Source organism: Gallinula chloropus, assembly GCF_964237585.1.
Source record: "Gallinula chloropus genome assembly, chromosome: 16".
NCBI lineage: Eukaryota > Metazoa > Chordata > Aves > Gruiformes > Rallidae > Gallinula > Gallinula chloropus.
Window position 1 is genome coordinate 3,423,488 of NC_140101.1, and position 22,266 is coordinate 3,445,753.

Sequence of the window (22,266 nt, forward strand, 5' to 3'; positions counted from 1 at the left end):
ACAGGGACAGACACAGAGCCGACCAACGGACAACAAGCAGCCCTCCCCAGCTTCCTCCTTAAGCTTCAGCTGTTGCATTTAAAGGAGAAACTCTATCTATTTTTAAAATAAATGTATACTGCTATCTCTCTATATATGTGCATGGTGTGGCTATGGGGTACATGCACCTATACAGTCAATAATCTCATCTTGCTAGGGATTTAAATATTAGTCTTCAAAATCCAGGTCTAAACCACCAGATTTATTTGTGTGAAAATATACCCTTTCTTGCTTAAAGAAGGATATTAATTATAGATGCAAACCCATAAATCTTCTGGCTTTAGGTGAGATATTTGCTGGATTATAAATATGAATTGGAGATGAGGGTCCTGCTCTTCCTATTATTACAATCATTATTACTTACTGGTTAATATTTTCTGTATGATCAGTATCTTCAGGTGGGTCAAACATTACTGGGGAATGGGGAGCTAAGCCTTCAAGGGGTGCACACATGTTGAATTCATTAGAAGGTTTTCTCTCCCAGCCTTGCTCTCGGCTGTGTTTCACAGTCCAGTGAGTCATTAAACACCCCACTCAGGTCTCTTCCTCTCCTCTCCATCCTGCTTTTGGTACCTTATTTCATTGTACTGCTTTTGCCAGATCATATCAAGCTCCCTAATGTTTATTAATCACGTCCTGTGCATCCCATTGACAACGTGCTATTGTTTCTGAGGTTCTGCTTCAACACCAGTCTTGGAAAGCAGCCAAACCAGGAGGCACCAGGGACCCCAATATCACCCAGGGCTTAGTCATAGGTGACAGTTTTCTTCCTGGCCATTTATTACAGCAGATCTGGGAACATCAGTAATAATCCACAAGGGCTGGACAGTCCAAGGAGCTGAGCACTCAGAATACCAAGTGGAGGATTTGCAAGGTGTGACAACTTCGATGTGACAACTGTAGGCAGCCCTGATGCTGCTGCTCAGCATCCCCCCAGGATAGGGCTGGTGGAGCCTCATCATACATCACCCCAGAGCTGAAGACTCAAGAGTTGCTAGTTAATTCAATTGCAGGGAATCTCCCAGGCTTGAGCAAGTGCTCCAGAGCCAGGCACACCAATGAACTAGAGCTAAACTTCAGACTTCACTGGGGACCACAGGACTTGCTCTGTTTGCTTTATTTCCCTGCTGAGCTCTGCTGCTCCAGCCATGGAGGTTGCTCCATGGTCCATCAAGGACCAAACAGAGCCAGGTGCCAAATACAAAGGGGTAGATGCTCTCAAGCATCAGCAGACCCAAAAGACACAGAGCTGGTCTGGTGTGTGCCATGAGGGATTCCTAAAGGTAGCTCTGCCCGGTGCAGCAATGCAGCAGGTTGCTGATCAAAGGAGATAGTGGGATCTCAAACTAGGTCCATATAACACTCTACCCTGAAATTAATAGGACCTTGTGTGCCAGGGCTGTAAAGACAGGACACTGTTTAAGGTCTGCTTTCTTGAATTAGACTCCTGTGCTTAAATAAATTAAGTGATCTGTCAGTATATTAAATGATTTAATGCCTTCTTCAGTTTTGCAGTGGAATCCTAATGAAAATACTCTTCAATATAAAATGCTGAATAAATTAAATGGTGAAGTGTTTTAATAAACGGCCTGTTGTTACGGTGAACCACATTAAATTAGTGTTTATCTCTATGGTAATGATGTTGCCCTGGCTTTAAAAGAGTTTCTGCTGGTTCAGGCTTTTTCTGACAAAACATAAGCGTTGTGCTTAAGTTGTTCAGTTCAAAAGCATCTGCAAGGTTCCTGGGCCAAAACCTGAAATCAATGGAAATCTTGTTGGCTGGCTAACACAGAGATGGATTAAATGGCAGTTGGAGAAGAGGGCTCTGCAGACTGAATCGGAGCTGCTGAGGAAGTTGCTGACTGATGTCCTCTGCCCTGAGCAGGAGATAAAGTGTGTGTGGGGTTAGCTACTGTGGGCAGCAGCATCCTACAGTGCTGCCTCCTCCCCACTAAGTAATAATCTGGATTTTCTGCTCTCCAGTGCTGGTCACAGCAGCAAAGAGGTGGCAGGTGTTGGGGATAGCAGCTATGGCTTGAATCATGCTTTGGCTAAATCCAGCACAGCTCAGGACCCAGAGCCCTTGGTGGTGTTCAGCAGGGGTAGGTAGCTCCATGGTGTGGGCATCAGGGATGAGAAGGTCCCAGCCTCCCAGCCTCAGGGATGAGGCCTCAGAGTTACGACTGGGTAGATTTTGCTATTGAAGATCCACAGTGAAACCACAAAAACACTGTGAAAGGGCTCAGGAGTTTGTCTTTGCTGAGTTCATTGCATGTTAAAACAACAAAGTACTTCTTTTTCATATTCTTTGTATAAAGACCTGCTTTTAAAGGTGAAAACCTTATCAGAAGATAAAGTTCCTTATATATAAATCAATTATGAAACAAATTTAATTGTCCCTCTTTTGGATATCAGCTTTTATCTAACCACCTCTATCCATCACATTATTTCTTTAAAAGGAATTTTTTTCCTGACACTGTTTTTAGAGCTTGAAAACAAAGAAATAATATCCCAGTACCCAAAGAGAAAAAAACATTATATATATATATATATACACCTATAAGGTTTGCAGTGCACCTGGATGCACAGTAAGATGTCAGCCTGGGCTTTGTGCTGGATTTGGCTGGGAGAGAGTTAATTTTCGTCACAGGAGCTGCTATGGGGCTGGTTTGGATTTGTGCTGAAAACAGTGCTGATAACACAGAGAGGTTTTGGTTCCTGCTGAGCAGCGCTCACACAGAGCCAAGGGCTTTTCTGCTCCTCACCCCATCCTGCCAGTGAGCAGCTGGGGGTGCACAGGGAGTTGGGAGGAAGAAGAAGGAAGAGGGGGGATGGAGAGATTGCATTTGTCTTCCCAAGTCCCCATTACATGTGATGAAGCCCTGCTGTCCTGGGGATGGCTGAACACCTGCCTGCCAGGGAAAGTGGGGCAGGAATTCCTTGTCTTGCTTTGCTCACGTGGAAGGTTTTTCTTCTACCTATTAAACCTTTCTGCAGGTCTTTCATGTACTTGCTGTGAGCTGCTCCCTTTGGCATTGCCTTTCGAGGGGTTTTATAGTGAAGGGATGGAGGCTGGGTTTGTTTTATTTGGTTTTATAGTACTTTTCCAGCCTTTCCACTGGCAAGATGAAGCACTAATAGCACCGAGGTGTCTGCGTGAGTCTTCATCAAGGCCAGACCAATAACTCTGAGAAAAGGGAAGTGTCCAATAGCTCAGGGATGATGACAACGACTTAAATGCTTGATATTAGGAACATCATAAAACCAAAGGACCACCCATCCATGCAGTGTGGGTGTCTTATGTCGATTCATGGTGATCTTTGGCAGATCCAGGATATGGCTTAAGACAAAAAAAACCCCACAGCATGATTTTGAAATGGCCAGTGATGATGAAACCATCTACTGGGAAGTTGTTCTGATGTTACTTCTCCCAAATTAAAAAGCACTTCCTTCCCAGTCTGAATTTAACAGTGTCAGCTTCCAGTCACCGGCTCTTTTTATAGCTCTGTCTGTTAGATTGAAGAGCTCTCCCTTTCTGCATTTCTGTGCCCTGTCTGAATACATCTGGATTGTCATTAAGCCATCCCTTAACCTTCTCTTTGTTAAGCTAAGCGTATTGGGGTCCTTGAATCTGTCACTATAAGGCATGTTTTGCAACGCTTCAGTCATTCTCATGTGCCCTCTCCCATTCATCACCATCCCTCTTGAGTCGCAGACACCAGAAATAGCTGCAGTGTCCCACTAGATGTTACACCAGAGATATTTCACTTTGCTATTTTTTCAAGTTGTGTAATAGGATCCCTCCTCATCCCCAGTGAAATCCTGGTTCCTAGAAGTGTGGCTTCATGTGTTCCCAAGTTAAACTGGTTGACTTTGCTCATATTTGATAGATGCCGGTCTGAGGAAGAGACCGATCCACAGACAGAGCGTGGTCCTGCTCCAAGTCTCATCAGCAAACTTTGATTGGAATGAGTTTTGATTTCCTACCACTTGCTAAAAATTATGAACTGCAACACGGCCTCTTGGGATGATTCTCTGGTATGTTTAAACGTGGCAGAGAGAGGGGTTTTCATCCGTTTAGTGCACGCTGTGTTGATTTTACATTGTTTTATCTTCCTAATAAATGAAACAACATTAAGTCAAATGCCTCACAGAAGCCAAACGTAACGGTGTTGATGAAATGTACTAAATCAATCAAATCCATAATCACATTCTTGAAAAATTATATCAATTTCATTTAATAAGATCTATTTTCCATTAACTCATGTTGATTGTAATTAATTATTCTCCTTAAATTGTTATTAATCAAGTCCCTTATCAGCTCTTCCATTATTTTTCACAAAATCAACATCAGACAATCAGATTTATAATTACACGAGTCATCCTCCTCATCGACTGTTGTGCATTGGCACAAAATCAGCGCTGCTTCAGTCTTCTGGAAAACTCCTCACCTCACAGACATTGCCAGCCCAGGGAGATCCTGGGACAGATTTTAAAACCTGAATATTGAGGGCTGCTGATCAAAACCAAATTCTCTAGCTGTAGTGGCAGCTGTTTAACATCCCAAGTAGGAACTGCAGATACTTCACATCATCGTATTACATCGCTACTTCACTTAGCTTTTTCCCCCCAAAATAGAGAAATTAAATATTTAGTGTCTGCCTTTTATGCATTCTTTTTGCAGCGTCTGCTATTCTGTCTAGACAACTACTTTTAATCTCTCCTATCTAAAGAGCACTTCCCTCCTGCCCTCAGCTCTGCTAGCCATGGGTTTGTCCTAACAGCCTTCTGCTCGGGGCTGCTTTATGTTCCTCGTTACCCACTTTCCGTTCCTTCCTTGGAGCGAATATAAACCTCCTCTCACTCCCCTCTGAGCTTCTGTTTTTAACCAGAATAACGTTCTCTTTAATAACCTTCTCTTTCTCAGCTCTGAGACGTTACTAGATTCCCTGAAAGCCAGAGTGGTTTTAAAAGAGTTGCCAAATTTCATTCACATTTTCTGTTTGAAGTCCTGTGGGTGACCTGGGTTACATCACTGAAAAGCCAAGGGAGACCTACTGTTGACTCAGGCTTTCTTCTGTCTCTGCCCAGCTCGTACGATCAGAATGGGGTCACCTCTGTGCTGGCTGTAGGAAGTTTCTGGATCTGTGATCTCCAGCTGTCAAGATGATCCTGCAGAGGATCCTCCTGGTCTTGGTTGGGGACTGCTCACCTGTGACATTCAGAAATTCCAAACCCCAGCAGTGTGAACACTTCAGCTCACATCATTCAAGTTGAAGTTCCCCAGGACAGCATAGGGAAATTTGCTTAAATATTATGTAGAAATGTGACTAAGAAATCAGTGGGATTTGATTCTCTGAAGAAATACCTTCTTTTGGCTTCCTTTGTATTTGAGGTCACTTTCTCTTAAGTTTCTAGTGATGCCTGGAACGCAGCAATGTCACTTCTGATATTGATTGTCCCTCCTGCACCTTCTTTGCCCACTCAATTCTTTCTAAATAGGTTACAACTATTGATTTTAATATTCCAGGCACATGGATTTTCTCCCCAAGTTTAAGTCATACTCTCCAGATAGAATTTGCACTCATAAATTAGTCGTTCCCACTTTTTTTTTTTATTGCTCTGACTTGCTGCATTGCTGTACAGGCAATTAATGTTCTTCTCCTCACTTCCTTCCCTTGGTGTGTTCATTAGCTCTCATCCCAGCATCTTCATTTTCTTCCTTGGGCCAGGGATGGATATTGAAAGATTTCTGTGCTTCTTCATGCTCTCCAGTGCCTGATCCTACCCATCCAGTCCAACCATCGCTTCCAGAAAGGCCACCAGCCCAAAAGGTTGGCAGGAGAAAGACAGAAGGGAAAACCTCAGCCTGACCACTGCCAGTTGTAGTTGCAGGGCCATCATGGCAGGGGATGCAGAGTGACTCAAAACATAATCTGTTGTATGTCTGCTTCAGACAGAGTCCAACCTCCTGATTTCTTCTGGCAGCCACCTCCCACCATCAGCTCGACCCTCTGTGGCTGTTCCTTCATCACCCACGAGCACTTTGTGCTGCCACAAACCCACCACATCTTGGGGGGGTGAGGGGAAAAATCTCACTTGCCTTGTGGTCCCCAGGGGATTTCCAGCAGGTTTTGCAAACCCCAGTGATGGGGAGGGAGGTTAACCTGAGAGAGAGGAAGAACTGTGCTCAGGGCACCTGCACATGTGGACTGGGATCTGAAGGTTTCCTCTCACCTGCTCATCTCCTGCCTTTGGCATGTGCTTCAAGGTTGGGCTGGTGCAAACCCAGCCCAGGCCAAGCTGTGTTGCCCACCCAAGGTGCTTGTGCTCATTTTAACTGGCTCTGTCGAAAAGCAAGTTAAAAAAACCAACCCAACAACCCTTTTCTTGCAGGTCCTAAAGATTTTGCAGCCAAGGGCTGGAACAGAGGCTTCTGATGGGTTTGCAAAGTCTCCTGTCTGGGTGATTTCATTTACAGCTGGTGCATGTCAATGTCTTACAGTTAGAGAATCACTGAAACCAAACCACAGCAATTCTCTGGAAAATAACCCCCTCCATCTTCTTTAATCCAGCAGAGTATTTTAGGGGCAGATCTGTGAGTAGAGAAGTGGAGAAGCATGAGAGAAAAAGAGCAGGAAGTCTGTAAAATAAACAAGCTACAAACTGCCTGCAGGTTGCTGTAAATTATGCATCTTTCCTGTCGGGGGATGTTCAAGGTTGTCTTTTCCTTTGAACGGCTCTTCTACTGGATACTCACATTCATTTCCTGGGATGCTGCTGCTGGGGGTTTATGGTTACTTTGCCTTCCCTTTCCCTGACTTTTAAGAAATTTCTTCGCTGTCTTTTAAAGTTCAGAATGTGGTGAGTGAGATCCACCCCCACAGCTGAGTGATGAGGGAGTGGGAAAGGGAAAAATGGTCTCTGGTAAGAGGTTGGTGCCTGCTTCAGGGCAAGCATCACTGCAAGACCCGTGTGGCAGGGTCACAGAATCACAGAATCACAAGGTTGGAAAAGACCTTTGAGATCAAGTCCAACCATTCCCATCCTAAGCTGAACCATAACCCTAAGTACCTCATCTACCCTTTTTTTAAACACATCCAGGAGTGGTGACTCAGCCCCTCCCTGGGCAGCCTGTTCTAGGCCCTGACAACTCTTTCAGTAAAATATTTTTTTCTAGTATCTAAACTGACCCTGCCCTGGTGCAGCTTGAGGCCATTCCCCCTTGTCCCATCTCCTGTCACCTGGCTGAAGAGACCATTGCCCACCTCTCTGCACCCTCCTGTCAGGTAGTTGTAGGCAGTGATATGGTCTCCCCTCAGCCTCCTCTTTTCCAGACCAAACATCCCCAGATCCCTCAGCTACTCCTCATATATTTGCCCTCCAGCCCCTTTACCAGCCTGGTTGCCCTTCTCTGGACTTGTGGGTCCCCATGTTTGAGCCCAGACAGACGGATGGCATGGTGTCTGCAGAGACCCTGCACAGCCCCTGCCTGCTCACAGTCCCTGTCCGTCGCGTGTGCAGAGCCAGGAGCTTCAATGGGATGAACTGGAGCTCCTTACTTCTTGCCAAAAAGCATGATGGCTGTTCTGGGAAGAAGTCTGAGCTGCTCATTTCTTTAATGCAATTGGCACTGGGTTCAGTTATGAATTTCATTTTTAAATTGTAGCTTAGAACTCTTTTTTTCTTTTTTTTTTTTTTATTATTAAAACCTCTAAATTTCATTAGTTTGCACTTACAAAAATAAACCTGGCATCAACTAGTGAGCTCTCCTGTGATGGTGTCATCAATTTACCCTGCCACTGAAGCAGCCCCGTGTCATGCCTGGCACGGTGACAGCACCCAACTTCAATACTGCAGCTGCCTGCAGTCACCTGCCCTGCCTGGAAGTGAAGAGGGACTTTCATGGACTTTTCTGATTAGGAACTTTGGTTTCAAGGTTTCAGGTGAAGGGAAAAAAAAAAGGAAAAGGAAAAAAAAAAAGGGGGATGTTGATTGTAAATTTAATTCCTGCATCTTAGTCATTTCTGAGCCATGGGTCATTAAGCACACATTAGTACTGCTAGCCATTTTTCATAGGGGCTGCACCAGCGACATGGAGCACAGCTGCTGCATCCTGGAGCATCCTGCCTGTGACCCATGGGCATCTCAGGGTGGTGGGGGGCACCCACAGCTTTTTTATCAGGCAGATCCCAGAAGAGAGCCAGAACGGTTGCTGTCCTGAGAGCATGTGTAGCAGATAGAGTATAAACATCCCAGGAGTGGTGACTTCTGCTGTGTTTCACATTAAAACACCTTATTGTCTTATAAAATATCCCAGATCTGTTTCTTATCTCTCCTTGTGCTCCTGTTCATTTTTAACCCTTGCAGCAAAGATTAAACAGTTTCAGGCTTCGGGCACGTGGTCAAGGACTCATCCAGCCCTAGCAGAACACACGCTGTTTGTTGCCAGTGTAAACTGAGGTTTTCTTTTAATGAAAATTAAAATCCCATGGAAGATCCACCTGTGAGCATTTGAAAGACCCATCCCAAGACGTCGGACCAGGGTCACCCCACAGCTCGTGATGTCAGTCTGTCCGAAGGCTTGAGAAACAGCCCGAGCAAGCCAGCTCCTTTAATGGGCTCCAGGGGGTTATTTATAGCCCCTCTGAATAAGTGCAGCTGATACTTAAGATCGGCAGATTTAATGACAGCAAACTGGCGAAAGGCCAGGTCTGCAAATAGTGCTGCTAAAAGTCTTCTCCACCATAAAACTTGTTTAATGTTAGAAATCATATCGTGCAGGGTTTTGCCTGCCATTTTTATAATTAGCAGGAGACATCTCCATTTTGCTCCTAAGAGCTGCCAGCACTTTATGAGATGCAGCTTTCTTTTGGTGGTGGTTTTGAAATTTATCTGCGCATCCCCAGTGGCTCTTGTGTTCTGTGTCCCAGTCAAGAGGAGTGTGGCCAGCAGGTTGAAGGAGGTGCCCTGGTCAGACCCCACCTGGTATATTGTGTCCAGTTCTGGGCTCCCTGGGATAAAACAGACAGGGATCTCCTGGAGAGAGTCCAGAGGAGGCTACGGAGACGATGATGGGTCTGGAGCATCTCCCCTGTGAGGAAAGGCTGAGTGAGCTGGGGCTGTTCAGCCTGGAGAGAAGAAGACTCAGGGGGGACCTTATTAATGAACCCTTGCCAAGGTGCTGCCAGTCTGTGCGACGACACCTCTCTGAGATGTGACCAAAAATCCCATCAAACTAACCAGAAAGGCAGGTCCCAGGCTGGGCAGACAGGAGCTGGGTGGTGTGTGATCTATAAGCATGCAAAATGCATTGAAACCACCGCACTTTGTTCTCACTTTGTGGACATTGAATAAGTTTGTGATACTTTTCTCTGAAGAGCTATGTTAGATTTTTGCAGCTATTCCCACTTCTTTACAGACCTCTCGATCATCTACAAAATCCGTGGCAAATTACCTTGAAATGAGTTATTTTATTCCCTTTTTCCCCCCCTTTCTGTAATAGAACAGAAATGAGCTCAGGTAGTTTTGCTTACCAACCACAACAAATGACTAACAACACACAGAGCAGTGTAGCACACATTATGGCCTGGCATCATCCCTGGCAGCATCACTGACGATGGCAGTGTGTTCCTGGGAATGGCCTTTGCGGGTAAGCATCTGCCCTGGGGTTCACAGAGGGACCCCAGGCTGTGCTTGGGGCACAAAAGACTTCTCTTCCAGCCCAACCTGTGACCCACTTTGCTTCACAAAGGGCATTGGGGTTTTTTTTGGTGTTGTACACGTTTGCCTTCCCTGAAGGACTAGTGCCTTAAAAAAATATGTGTTTAGGATAATGAGAAGCAAGCAAAATGATAGAAAAAAATCCCATTATGTTTTGCATTTAGAAGTGCAGGTGCACTTCAGGAGCTCTCTCATCTTGATACAGTAAAATAGCAAGAAGGCTGCCCACTTTCTCTTCACTGTGGTCACCCATCCAGCTTCCTCCATCGGCAGAAGAGCTAAGAAATTGATCCTTGCTCTTCTTATGAAGGGTGCCCTTGATATCTGCCCTTTACCTGCACACCTCCACAGTGGCTGTCATCACTTGTGTGTGTCCCACATCACTCCCATCCCATGGTGACTCATGGGGCTGCAAGAGAGTCCAGAGGAGATGGGATTATTCTGTGCATCTTTATGGGAATAACTTTGGTGTTTGCACTGTCCTCTGGACCTCCTGCCATCTCAGCTATACACAGATTTTGGTCCAGCTCCCTCCCATTAGAAAGATTAACCATGGGTGAGTCCCGGCCAGCTCTGTGATTTAGATTACCCATTTCTGTAATGGACCTAGCACCTGCCTGGCTGTGAGATGGGCTGATATTTATAGATGCACTCTGGATCCCAGATAAAATGCTGTATCTGTAGTTGAAGATGCAAGAGATGATTAGAGTCCTTCCCATGGTATATAGTTTAAAGTTGAGGTACTTCAGGAGTGCCTTAATGCCTTGCTGACCGGACACCTACATTCAGAGGGAGCTTTAGAATTAAAAAAGGCAGAGGAAGGAAAAGAACTGTGGATGGTACTGAAAAAGGTGCTAGGTATGGCTGTTCGCTCTGTCTTTTTTTAATTTTTAGGCTTTTCCTATCACATTTTCCCTCCAGGAGGATGAAAAATTGAAAGAGCCAGGCAGACGCTATCTCCTCTTCAGATACAAGTGAGAAGTACGCACACAGACATTTATTTACTGGAAGAAGGATAACTCCATCACACAGAGAAGTGAACGTGTCTCCTTCAATTGCCTCTGTGAGTTCTGTGCCTGGGAAGACACAGGGGGATCCAATAGCACTGTGGGGTTCCAGCACTGGGAAAATGAAGCCCATGCCCTTACAAGACACCGTGTGCCCTATTTCCAGGTAACAACCGGGTGTGAAAGAGGCACCTTGTTGGCAGTACATGTGTTTAGACCTGAATTTCACACTTTGTTGGTCTTAGGGGTCCCTGGAGGCTCCCTCATACTGCTTAGGGGGATTTGACCTTGGGATGCTGGTGCTGTGCTGGGGGGGGGCTGCAGGCTGCGGCTCCTGTGGTGGAGGATCCATGTCGTGCCCACGGGATGCTCAGCCTGGCTCTGCACGGGCCAGGGCACAGCTGTGAAATCCCCACTGGGAAAGGTTAGTGCTGCTCAGGTGCAGGTGCTTTGCGGTGGCGTCAGGGAGCGATGCTTCGGCACGTCTGATAAATGACCCCTCCCCTGACACCGCGCCGTGCGTAGGGCCACGCAGCGTTGCTTTTCCCCAAACACCTTCCTCCCAAATTCATAACACAAGCGGGGTTTGTAGTGACGTGAGTAGTGACGGAGGCCAGTGGCTGTATTTTGAGCACCAAAAAAGCCTTGCAAGATTTTGCAATGGACTGCCAAAGTCCCCTGACACCCCTGCGATCCATGTGTAGCAGCTTCACCAACTCTCATTTCAGGACACCAGCTCTTTCTCCTGCTAACAGTTAATGCTACAAATCCAGAGATTTTCCCCTGAAAAAGTATTAATTGAATTCTCTGTACAGGGACCTGTGCTCCAAACCCAGGGTGACCCATCAGGAACATGCTTTTCCAACTCAGAGTACCCCGGAGCAATGCAAACCCACCCTCAATTGCTCTGGAAGGGAGCAGAAGCTCCCAAAAGCAGCACCCCGTGTCCCATGCAAGGCAGCGATGCAGCCTGAGCTTTGGCAATAAATGGTCACATCACAATAACATGTTTGCAGATCAAAAGGCATTTTGCTACAAACCCTTCAATTCCCAACAATGGCACCTGATGAGAGCAGGGTGTCCTTTGCCAGCATCCAAATCACAAGCAGAAGAGGCATTTCACTCAGTAAAGCCACAAGTTTTGAAATTACCTGATTTTTTCTGGCTCAAATTACCTAATTGCAAATTATTCACCCAGTTCTGGTCAAATGTCCTGTTTTTAGCTGAACTAAAACCAACTTTATAATACCCTCTTAGCCTACTGGGCTTATCTCCAGAGCTTAAAGCTGTTCAGCTTCCTTGTGTGTCTTTTCATTCTCATTTATTTTCCATACGTTTATTAATAATAACAATAATAGTAATAATATTAATATTAATAATAATGAGTTTTAAAAACGGATCAGGATCAAAGTTTTCTTTTTTAGTGCAGTTTGCTGGGGTATATGGGGAAGTCTGCAGACCCTGAACGATTATCAGGAATGCCACTCAAATTACAATATAATTGTCTGGGTAAAAAGAATATATTCTGGCAGCTAATTCTGATTGCAGTGCACATTTCTGTGCCTGTGACAAATGATTTCTAAAGTTAGACTCAAGGACACCGAGCTTCCAAGAGGTCACTCATCTACGGTGTTTATTTTATTTGCCATATGAAAAGAAGTTTTAAAACAGTTTTAAATTAAAGGGGGGTGGGAGGGGAGGGGAGGGGAGAAAAGGAAAGAGAAGCATGGATGATCGGAAAAAGATTGAAGTGTTTTGCTTTAAAAGGACTGATGCTTGGAGCCATAAAGTATGAAATACAGGAGGGAAAGCAGATTTGGGGCTAACCTACAATATCACATTAGACTTTAAAGCTGTTCCAACAGACTAAGCATTTGAGAAAGAATCGGAGAGGTTTGTGATAAGTTGCTCCTCTTATCGGCAAACTGTCATCTGTCTTGAGTGAGAACATTTTGTCCACCCTACCAAAACAAGTCAGAAAAATTGGATAAAAACAAAAATATAAATCAGAACGGTAGCTGGGAGCAGAAGTGAAATGATGGCAATTTCCTGGCAAGGATGGCTGTACAGCTAAATGTCAGACGTGGCAGAAAGAATTATACTTACGACTTGAGGTCAGGAATTATGTGTGAGTGTGTGGTGGCCGGACCCCTGGCCAGCGTGGCCACCGTGGGCCCTGCGGGCAGTGACACCGGTGCGTGTCCCGGCTGCAGAGCAGCTCTCCCACCGCTGTCCCGCTGGAGGTTTTGCTCCTTCCCTGGCTGCGGCACAGCGTGGCTCTGCAGCATGAAGCTCCCGTAGGGTTTGACAGGGTCTGTGAGGCTGGATCAGACCCTTTCTGCTCCCAGGCACAACGCCGCGGTGCCTGCAGCTTGCTGAGGGTCTCAGGGTGATCTGTGCCACTGGAGGCATTGCTGGAGCTGCCCGGCTCCCTGCCTGGCTCTCCACAGAGGTTTTTCCAGGGAATAAGTGTCTTTCAGATAATCATGAATTATGTGCCTCCCAGCTTGTTTCTAAATCTAATCATTTCACCGCATTCCCAAAGCACCCCTGGAGCTACAGCGGTGGGTGGAGGATGGAGGTGCCCCCTCACACTGGGTGCATGCGCATCTGCAGCATCATGGGGACCACCTGCAGCCAAAGGTGTCCTGTGGGGAAACCCCGCTTGGGTCAGGGGAGAGCATCAGGGTACCACCAGCTCCTTGGCAGTGGTGGCTATGGACAGTCCCTCTGATGGCCCTCTCCTCCTCAGCCCTGTGTGCAGAGGCATTTAGCTGCACTCGTGCTTATTTGTGCTTCATGTGCTCAGGCCAAGGGGACGACACACAGGGATATCAGGTGCGTGTGGAAAACATCTAGGGACATGGGCACAATACCACATCAGCACCTCAGCACTTGAGCTGGAGGTAAAACGTGGTGTCACACCAAGAACAAGCTGTTTTCATCATCTCCCAGGCAGAACCCTGCAGCCCAGGAGAGCAGACATTGCTTTGTGCACCAGGTATGCACCAAATTTCGACAGGGAGCAGCAGGAGGCACAGGGACCTCAATGTCTGGGGCAGCACGGGTGGAGGGGAGCCAAGGCACAGTCCACCAGCCCCTTCCCTGCACTGCACCTGACACTCCCAAGTGTTTTTCTCCTTCACTTCAACACATTTGACACCGTGTTCCCACTGCAGGAGCCAAGCTGATATCACTGGAGGCAAGACCTGAATCAGATGCTGAAAAAAACATCTATTTAGATGCACCAGAGCTGCTGTGCTCTTGGCAGCAGCTGAGCCACAAGACACCCAGTTGCAATTTGGAAACGGAGGTACAAGGGGACACCTGGAGACACCCTTTTCCAAAATCCCCGCATGGGAAAAGGCAGAGACCATGCAGAAATGAAGTGTGTGGTCCATCAGGTTGCGAGTGGTGAAGACGTGGCAATGTTGAAGGCTTGGGCTGCTTGGGTTGGGGAGCAGCACCTCTGGAAGCAGAAAGGGAGATGATGGTTCTCTGCTCCTTGTAAAGAAAGCAAATCAGTGGAAAACTCCCCAAAAGCCCTTGCAGGTGTGGAAAGGGAAGCCAGAGAGGCTGCAAAGGCTCACAGCCCCTGGCACCAACTCCCTGCCCAACCTGCCCCAAGGTCACTGCACCCAGCAAACACCCTCCCACACCCCCAGCGCTGCAAATCCAATACAGCAGTGTGTTGGGGCTGTGCTATGGGGAGCTGGGCTGCTTTATTCTGCTTTTTTTAGTTAATTTGTTTTAGTGGCATTTACTTTGTAATACTTGGGTGCTCAGGGCACTGCAAGTGCTTGTGCAAATCCAGTTGAACGTGCAAGAGCTGAACATTCGCTTCAACCCAGCTTGGAACAAAACATCCTGACACACAAGGGCTGGATTCTGGGTACTGCAAATCACAGAACCACAGAACATTAGGAGTTGGAAGGGACCTCGAAAGACCATCTAGTCCAACCCCCCTGCCAAAGCCCCTGTACAAGTGCCAACAGCAAGTGCCCATCTCAGAAAGACTAAGAGGTTTGTCAGAGAGGGACTGGGAGAAGGGACAACAATTTATTCCCCATTGGAACTACTCCAGGAGCAAGGACATCAGAGCTGCCCTTTGGGCAGACACTGCTCAGAAGCTGGTGCAAACTCGTCTCCCAAGAGTATCGTTCCATGCACATTTTGTTGTGAGAGGAGGAGGAGGAAGGACTCAGGCAAGGGTTATTGAAGGCTGTGCTGTGCACCTTGCACATATACACTGCATTTGGGCAGCAGTGTGAGCATGTATATATGTGTATATATGACATACATGGGTATTTAGTTATCTGTGGCATGTGGGCTGGGGAGCAGACAGGCTTTCCTCTCACCACAGTGGGGTGTGGGATGCCACACAAATTCTCTCCATCACTTCTCTGGAAGTCCTGGCAAGCCTGAGGTAGACTGGAGTTAATCAACACCATGTTGCTGCTCACCACCGTGGGCAGTGGGACTTCACTGCAGCATTTCGGGATGCCCTGGAGCAGCTGCAGCCCAGACATTCCCCCCCCAGTGCTCCAGGGAGGGCTGAGCACTCAATCCTTCCCGGGCTCTGTCTGCAGTGTCCCGGGTTTGCTGATGAGACTTTTCAGTCCCATTTAGAAGAACTTTATTGGCACTTTTTTTTATGCCCCAACATCGTGGCTGGTACGAAAGAGCTGGAAGATCAGCTGGGTCACAGCTAGTCACAGAATCACAGAATTGTAGGGATTGGAAGGGGCCTTGAGATGTCATTGGGTCCAACTCCCCTGCCAAAGCAGTCCTTCTCTGTTGTCAGACACACTAAACTTCTGCTTTGGTTGCTTTTGGTTGTGCTGTCTGTTTGCTTGCAGGGATTATCATATTCCCCACCCGAATTGCACCACTGACAATAAATCCAAAGCAACCAGGGCCTGAATTTTTGAAGAGGTTTCCCGAAGGGAATGTCAATTACCTTTCCCTACCAGCACCGCCAGTGTCCTCTGGCACTTACAAATCCCAGTTTTATTTTGAGAAATGCAGCCACTCGCTCTAATTATCCAGCCTGCACTCTAAGGCAAACAGAAAAAATATATATTTAGTAGGTAAACTTGAAAAGGCAAAGGGTGGTGACAGCTCTGGGACTCCAGGTATGAAGTACAAGCCCTAACGAAGGCAGCCTGTCTGTATGCAAGGGTTTGCATGCAAAGTGGTGGGAGAAGGCTGCACACTAACTCCTGACGTCTCATTTGGGTTGAAATTCCCGTCCAAAGCAGCTGGGATTGCTTTTGCTGCTGGGGATGTGGTTAGGGAAAACATTGCGGTGACCTGGGTGGGTATTTCTCTCTCTGCCCAGCACAGTTACTACGTTCAAGCCCACTGAGAGCCCTCTGCTTTCCTCTGCTGGTTGATGTGGCATCAGAAGTTTGTGAAGGGGAAACTCAAGAGTCTTTGGGTCCAAAAGAGGATGGAGGAGAGACTTCCTTCTCCTGATCTGCCATGACCACAGAGACCAAGGGTCCTCTTGGCGCTGCTATGGAAACAGGGAATTCGCAGGGGAGGAACTGCCCTCCTCTGCCCTTGGGTGGCAGTGTTCCCCTCTCAGCACTTGCCCTCCAAGTGCTTTGTCTCCCTCCATCGCCACCCTTTCCCCATCTCTCTCTTCATGGGCTGCCACACTCTCTTCCACATTTAGATGCCAGTCTCTCTTTGCTCATTGCTATTCTCTCCCCATCTCCTTAGCTCAGCCTAGTTTCAAACGTGGATGCTTTGTCAAGGTGCCAGGATCTCCTGGCGGAGGTGAAGGTTGGTAGATCAATGCCACAGATGCCTCCCAGAGCATGAGCATCTCTGCACGTCTTGTGTCCAGAGAGAGGGACCAGATGTGCTGAGGACCCTCCCTGCAGCAGCACTTCCAGATCTGCAGCCCCAGCTCAGCTGCCAGCATTACTCCAGCACTTGGCTTTCCCCCGGGGCTCACCAGCCCAGCCATGAGCACTGTGGCATTTGGGAACCAGCAGCACTAATTATCTTTTAAACCTCATTATCTTCTTTCCTATGATCTGTTCTTTGTTCCTCCTTCCTCCCTCCTGTCTGCTGGCAGCAGAGAGCTCTGCCTCTTCCTAAACTTCCTCACAGCCCACCACGTTCCTGGACAACTTGCACTGAAGACATATTGGATTTTTATCTCAAGCACCCAAAAATCAAGGACAAAATCCAAGGTTCATTGCTCCTGAATCACAACCAAACCACAGGCAGTTGCACCAACTCAATTAGATGCAAATACTTCTGCAGAAATGCCTCTGCCAAGAACATGCCCTGCTGCTGACAGAGGGGTTCAAGAGCTTCCCAGGTATTTCCAGTCTGGTCCCATAGGAGAAAGAAGTGCTGAGATCCCGGGACACGGAGTATGGCTTTTGTGGTTTGTATTATTTGTAAGGAAAATAACCCTGTTTGCCTCAGACCAGCTCATTCTGAAATCTCAGAAATTAGGTGTCATTACTCTGCGGGCGTAAAGTTGTACCCAGCCAGCAATCCACCTCTCTGCAGATAGATGAGGAGGATAATTTGATTCCATCTTTGGAAATGTCAGGCTTTATGGGTGAATAAAATACATTCAATTTTCTTCTGTTTGTCAATATTGGGTGAAAACGGACTAGAAATTGCTTATAAATGAGTAGTGTCAAGAGAGAGGCAGTCTGTTTGTTACCCCAGCACTGCCACAGCAGCCGCAGACACCTCTGTACGGTGTGTAAGAAACAAGTGAGCAACAAAATAAGGCACAGATGGAAGAAAGAGTAACCTCTAGCACCTCTCCATTTACACCTACTGCTGTACAAGTAAGTCCAGGTCCTGCAATCAATAACCCTGGCACACAAAATAAGACGTTCTCAAAGCCCCTGCAAATTCTTGGTCTCAAAAGGAAATTTGAAGAACCTGGTGAGGATGTGCTGAGCCGAGCTCTGAGCCAAAGGCAGAGCAGAGACCTGAGGCTGGATCAAAGGAGCCCTGTGCCCTGCAGAGCAGCTGAGCCCCTGATCAGTCTCCTGCAGCCAGAGCAAGAGGTGGATGATGGGGCTGGTCTGGTGAAACGCAGGTTACCCAGGTGCTTGAACTGCTGAGCCCAAACCAGGTCAAAATCTGAGCACACGGGAAGGATGCAGCCCCTGGCAGCATGGTAATGCTAAAGGGCAAGATTCCAGGAAGGGGAATAGAATAGCTGTAGTGAATGAACTTTTCAGATAAATTATAGCTAAAGAGGAATGAAACATTATAGTTTCAATTACCGCTGTGCCCAGCCACGCAGGTAGTAATTCAAACAAGAAACAATTGGTGGATTGTCACCCTCAAATCAGACACATACCATTTAATTCCATTTACTGAGGGTTCACTGACTGTATTTTGAATCAAATACAGCCATTAATGTGCAAAGATCTGAAAAATGCATGTGTCCCTTTTACAAATGTGACAGCAAGGCACTAATTCCTGTAAAAACCGTTTTCTTCAGGTTGGGCTGTTCCCGTTGCCTTTACTAATGCAGATATTACTTATTAAAAGTTTCTGTATGCCAAGCCAGTTCTTTTGAAATGACCTCTGCCTTTTTTTTTGCTGTTCAGGGCACACAGAAAGCACGGCCAAATCCAGCCTTGCATCCCATCAGCCAAACTTTGCCAATTGATTAGAATTGTAGAGAAAGCTACTTTCATTAAAACAATTAGATCCTTGCTATTATTGCTGTGTCTGGCTATTACGGCATAAATATAAATCATTGGTTTCAGGAGCTAAAAGTTTTCAAGTAGAATTGCTCTAATATCTGCCCCAGGCAACAGGGAGAGGAAGGATGATGTTCTGGAGGCTTCTTGGTGGGCAATAACTGCACCCTAACCAAAAACCTGCCACGTTCCTGAAGTGAATATTGCTGTGCTGCCCTGGTTTTGCTCCAGCAGGAAAGCAATGCATGATGATGGGCAGGGTGAGTGGGAAGAACAGTGCTTGGGAGGAGAAGAGCTGACACCTTCCCCAGGTGATGCCTCCTCCCCTGCACGACTGTCACGGGTTGTGTGTGTCCCTGGCTGCATTTTGCATCGTTTGAACCATGCAATGGCACTACACAAAGCTAAATGTATATCCTCCCTCATCCAAAACACAACTTAAAGGGGGAAAATGTCCTGTTCAATGGGATATGGTGGAGTACTTTTGGCACAGAGACTTTGGAGATCATCTGGAGTACTTTTGCTTTCCTTTTAAAAATAAAACCCCCTGTCTCCCCTGTGTCTGCACCATCACACACTCTCCATGGGGCCACAAGGTGTGTTGCCTAATATAACCAGACCTTTCCGTGAAAACACACTTGTCCTTCTGGTCTGGCTGAGATTTCATCAAAGGGCAGATTATTTAAATATGATTTCACTAATGATTGAATGGGTCATCAGAACGGGATATGAAATTTCAGAGGTTCTTCTCCTCCTGCTCCTTGCATCACTCCAGGTCACACTTCCCTACAGATGCTCCGTGTTGACTCAAGGACACTTCCAGGCAGCACAATATCAAAGGAGCAGGGATGGACAGGCCAGCTCATCCTACACATTTTAAATTGCTGCAAAAGACTCAGAAGCTGTTTTGCAGAGGGACTCTGTGGCAGGGACTGAAATCAGAGCTCAGCATGTGGCTTAGGCAAACAGAGTGGTCATTAGTGACTTGTTGTTGTGGGTACACCGGTGCAGACTGCTAATTCAGCACAGGAGTCATTAAAAACAAGCTGCAGTGGACAGAGGGGGGTTGGTAAAGGCTGGGTGACTTATTTGGCAAGGAATGAAGATGACCCTCAATATCCTACGTTGCTCTGCTTGTATGTTTGGAACAAAACCTGCCAGGAATTGGCTGGGGACAGGATTAGGCACTCATTGTTTCATTATGCTGAAAACTGTTAAAACCCAATGCCACTTTTCCTCAGCCCCTAGCCAAGGGGCTCATCAGCCATTCAAGCGGTCCCCCTCCTCCCGGGGGAGTTCACCTCTTCCAAAACTTTCACCCCAAGGTTGCTCCTGGGATGAGAAGGTGATATCCCCACACCCAGTGCTCCTGCCAACCTGTGCCATTGGCTGGGGGGGGGACATTTGGCTCCATCACACCGAGCGTGACTGTTCCCACATGTCTGAGAGCGAAGGGCTCAGCCTGGTCCTGCTCCTGCTCCAGCCTGAGCCCCAGGGCGTTAATTGCCTCTGAGCTCACAATTAAAGAGCAGCATCCACCACGCTGCATGGGTGTCCCTGCGTTGAAGTTCCTCCTACCAGGTGCTTTTAATTTATTTGTATTTCCAGCAGCGATAATTGAGTTATCAATTTTGTGCTCTTTTGGGCCAGAAGCAAAGAGATCAGAGAGCTATTTTATGCACCTAATTATAGATTATTTCCCATAGTTGAAAAACCCCAGAGACACAGATCCAGAAAATGTGTCATGAGGTGCTCCGTGTCCTCTTAATCTCTACTGACTTCTCCCTTTTGCTCCCTTAGACTCCAGTCTGAACGTCCTCCAGACACACCAGTTGTCAAAACCAAGGGATACCTATTTCCCCACAGGACAAAATCTCTCCCCATCCCAGCAGAAAGCTGCTTAAAAATCAAATTCAACTTAAACAATCTCTTTAAGCCTTTAGCACCTCGTAGAGTCAGGCTGAGATTTATTCAATTTCTGTGCAGTTTGGCTATAATCTATCTTATCACAGTGTCCTGGGATCCTGCTGAGAAGTGAAAAACTTGATTTTCTTTCCCAGTTCTCTTATTTGAGGGGTTGAATTTGGTGTGGCCCTTCATTTTTCCATCAGGTCCCCACTCCCTGGGTGCTGCAGAGCCCCCTCCATCCCATGAGGGTCTGAGCTGCCTTCAGCCTCTGCAGATGAGCTGCCTAGAGCACACTGCAGTGCAGAGCGAGTGCTAAAGTCCAGCAGATCCTATTTTTATATTTACAGAAAGAGATGGGAATCGTCTGTGTGTCGGTATTAGGTTTCTGGTGGTGACATGAAGAGGCCATCCAAGATGTATGACCTAGCAAATGTACTGTAATGCACACATCACATTTGTTCTCCGAGTAAATAGATATTGTCTAGGGTACATTACATCTGTGCTTTCTTGTTTAATTTAATGTAAGTGAACTGCCCTAATTTCCCTAAATTGTGGTAATAAACATAATGCTAACAGCGGTATTGCTAATAATTTATTTTGCAAGTGATTAATCAACAATGAACTATTTTAATTACCTGTTCTGAAATGCCAAACTTTAAATTAATTATGTGTCATTATATGAATTCATACGTGTGTGTATATATATATATATATACACTTACATACGAATTCCAAGGCTAATTAAAACGAATAAACCATCAGATTCGATGAATTCATAGAGCTGAGGGGCGATCCACTCTCCCCTGCTCTTCTGCCTTTTTGCCTTTCATCCCTGGCACAAAGAGAATTAGATTCCAGGGCTTTAAGCAAGTCATTCGTGCTCCTGGAAAAGATATTACACAGAGAAAGTAGCAAAGTCCCTGGGTTCCATGCTGCAAACAGATGTGCTGCCATGTGGCATGGGCAGGGGGTGGCTGGAGCAGGGTTGGGGGGAGGTGGGCTGTGAGGCTTCTGCCCCAGGAGACACAGAGTGGGACTCTTTGGAGTGATCTCTGTGCCAGAGCTCAGAGCTGCCTAGAAATGAAACCAAATGGGAACTCGAACGGAGGAGAAGGAGGTGATGCAGATTCTGTGTCCTCAGTTGTTTGTGACAGTTTTTGGAGGGGAACTGGGGATGAAATGAACAGATTTGGGGCACAGACAGAGAGTTTTCCTTTCTGCCTGGGACTGGAGCTGCATCTAGAGATGCCACAAGGCACAAAGCTGATGGCGTTGGGGGGTTTAGCAGCAGGAGCACCCCCAGGTGCCCCAAGATGAGGCTGGGCAGAAAGGGAAGACCATCGCTTTGAGTTAAGACACAAGCCCAGAACTCACAGCCAAGAAGTCCCCAGCCATCCAGCACCGACCCAACCAGCAGCAGTGTGTCCGTGCTCCCATGGCACGTGCAGCATGAAGGGGCAGGGGAGCTGCAGGGGAGGGAATCTCTACTTGAGGGGTGAGGAGCACGACAGTCCTAATGGCTTGTGGTACCGGCTTGAAGAACAGGATGATTAATGAGAGCAATGGCACGAAGGAACCAGAAACTAAGTAATGAGACCTTTATTTGATACATAATACCACTGGGACCTACTATAAAGAGAATACCAGGAGGAGGGCTAAGTTTCACAGGTTTGGGAATGCATCAGGAAGGGGGAGAGTATTGCTGACTTTGCAGTCAACTGCCTGGGCTGTACACAGCCAGGGCTGCAGTGCTGTTCAGAGTGAGCCTGGGACATGTTAATTTGGTCATATATTTTCAGACTGTGGAAAGACACTCTGACTTTTGATTTAGCGTGCTGCGTGGATCGATGCGAGTTGTGGGTTTAAAATGCAATGTCCAGAGCCTGATTCAG

At 46.8% G+C, this 22,266-nt stretch overlaps 1 long non-coding RNA gene across 3 annotated transcripts in view; it reads right to left on the reverse strand.

Moving 5' to 3' along the window:
* Positions 1-22,266, reverse strand: part of LOC311197848 — a 66,861-nt gene that overhangs the window by 16,782 nt on the left and 27,813 nt on the right. Inside the window, exon 6 of one of the 3 annotated variants that reach the window (XR_014617667.1) lies at positions 9,003-9,133. The exons of the other annotated variants lie outside the window; for them this stretch is intronic. This is a non-coding gene — a long non-coding RNA (uncharacterized lncRNA). Of the gene's footprint in view, positions 1-9,002; positions 9,134-22,266 lie in introns of those variants that run through there. 3 annotated transcript variants of the gene reach the window in all.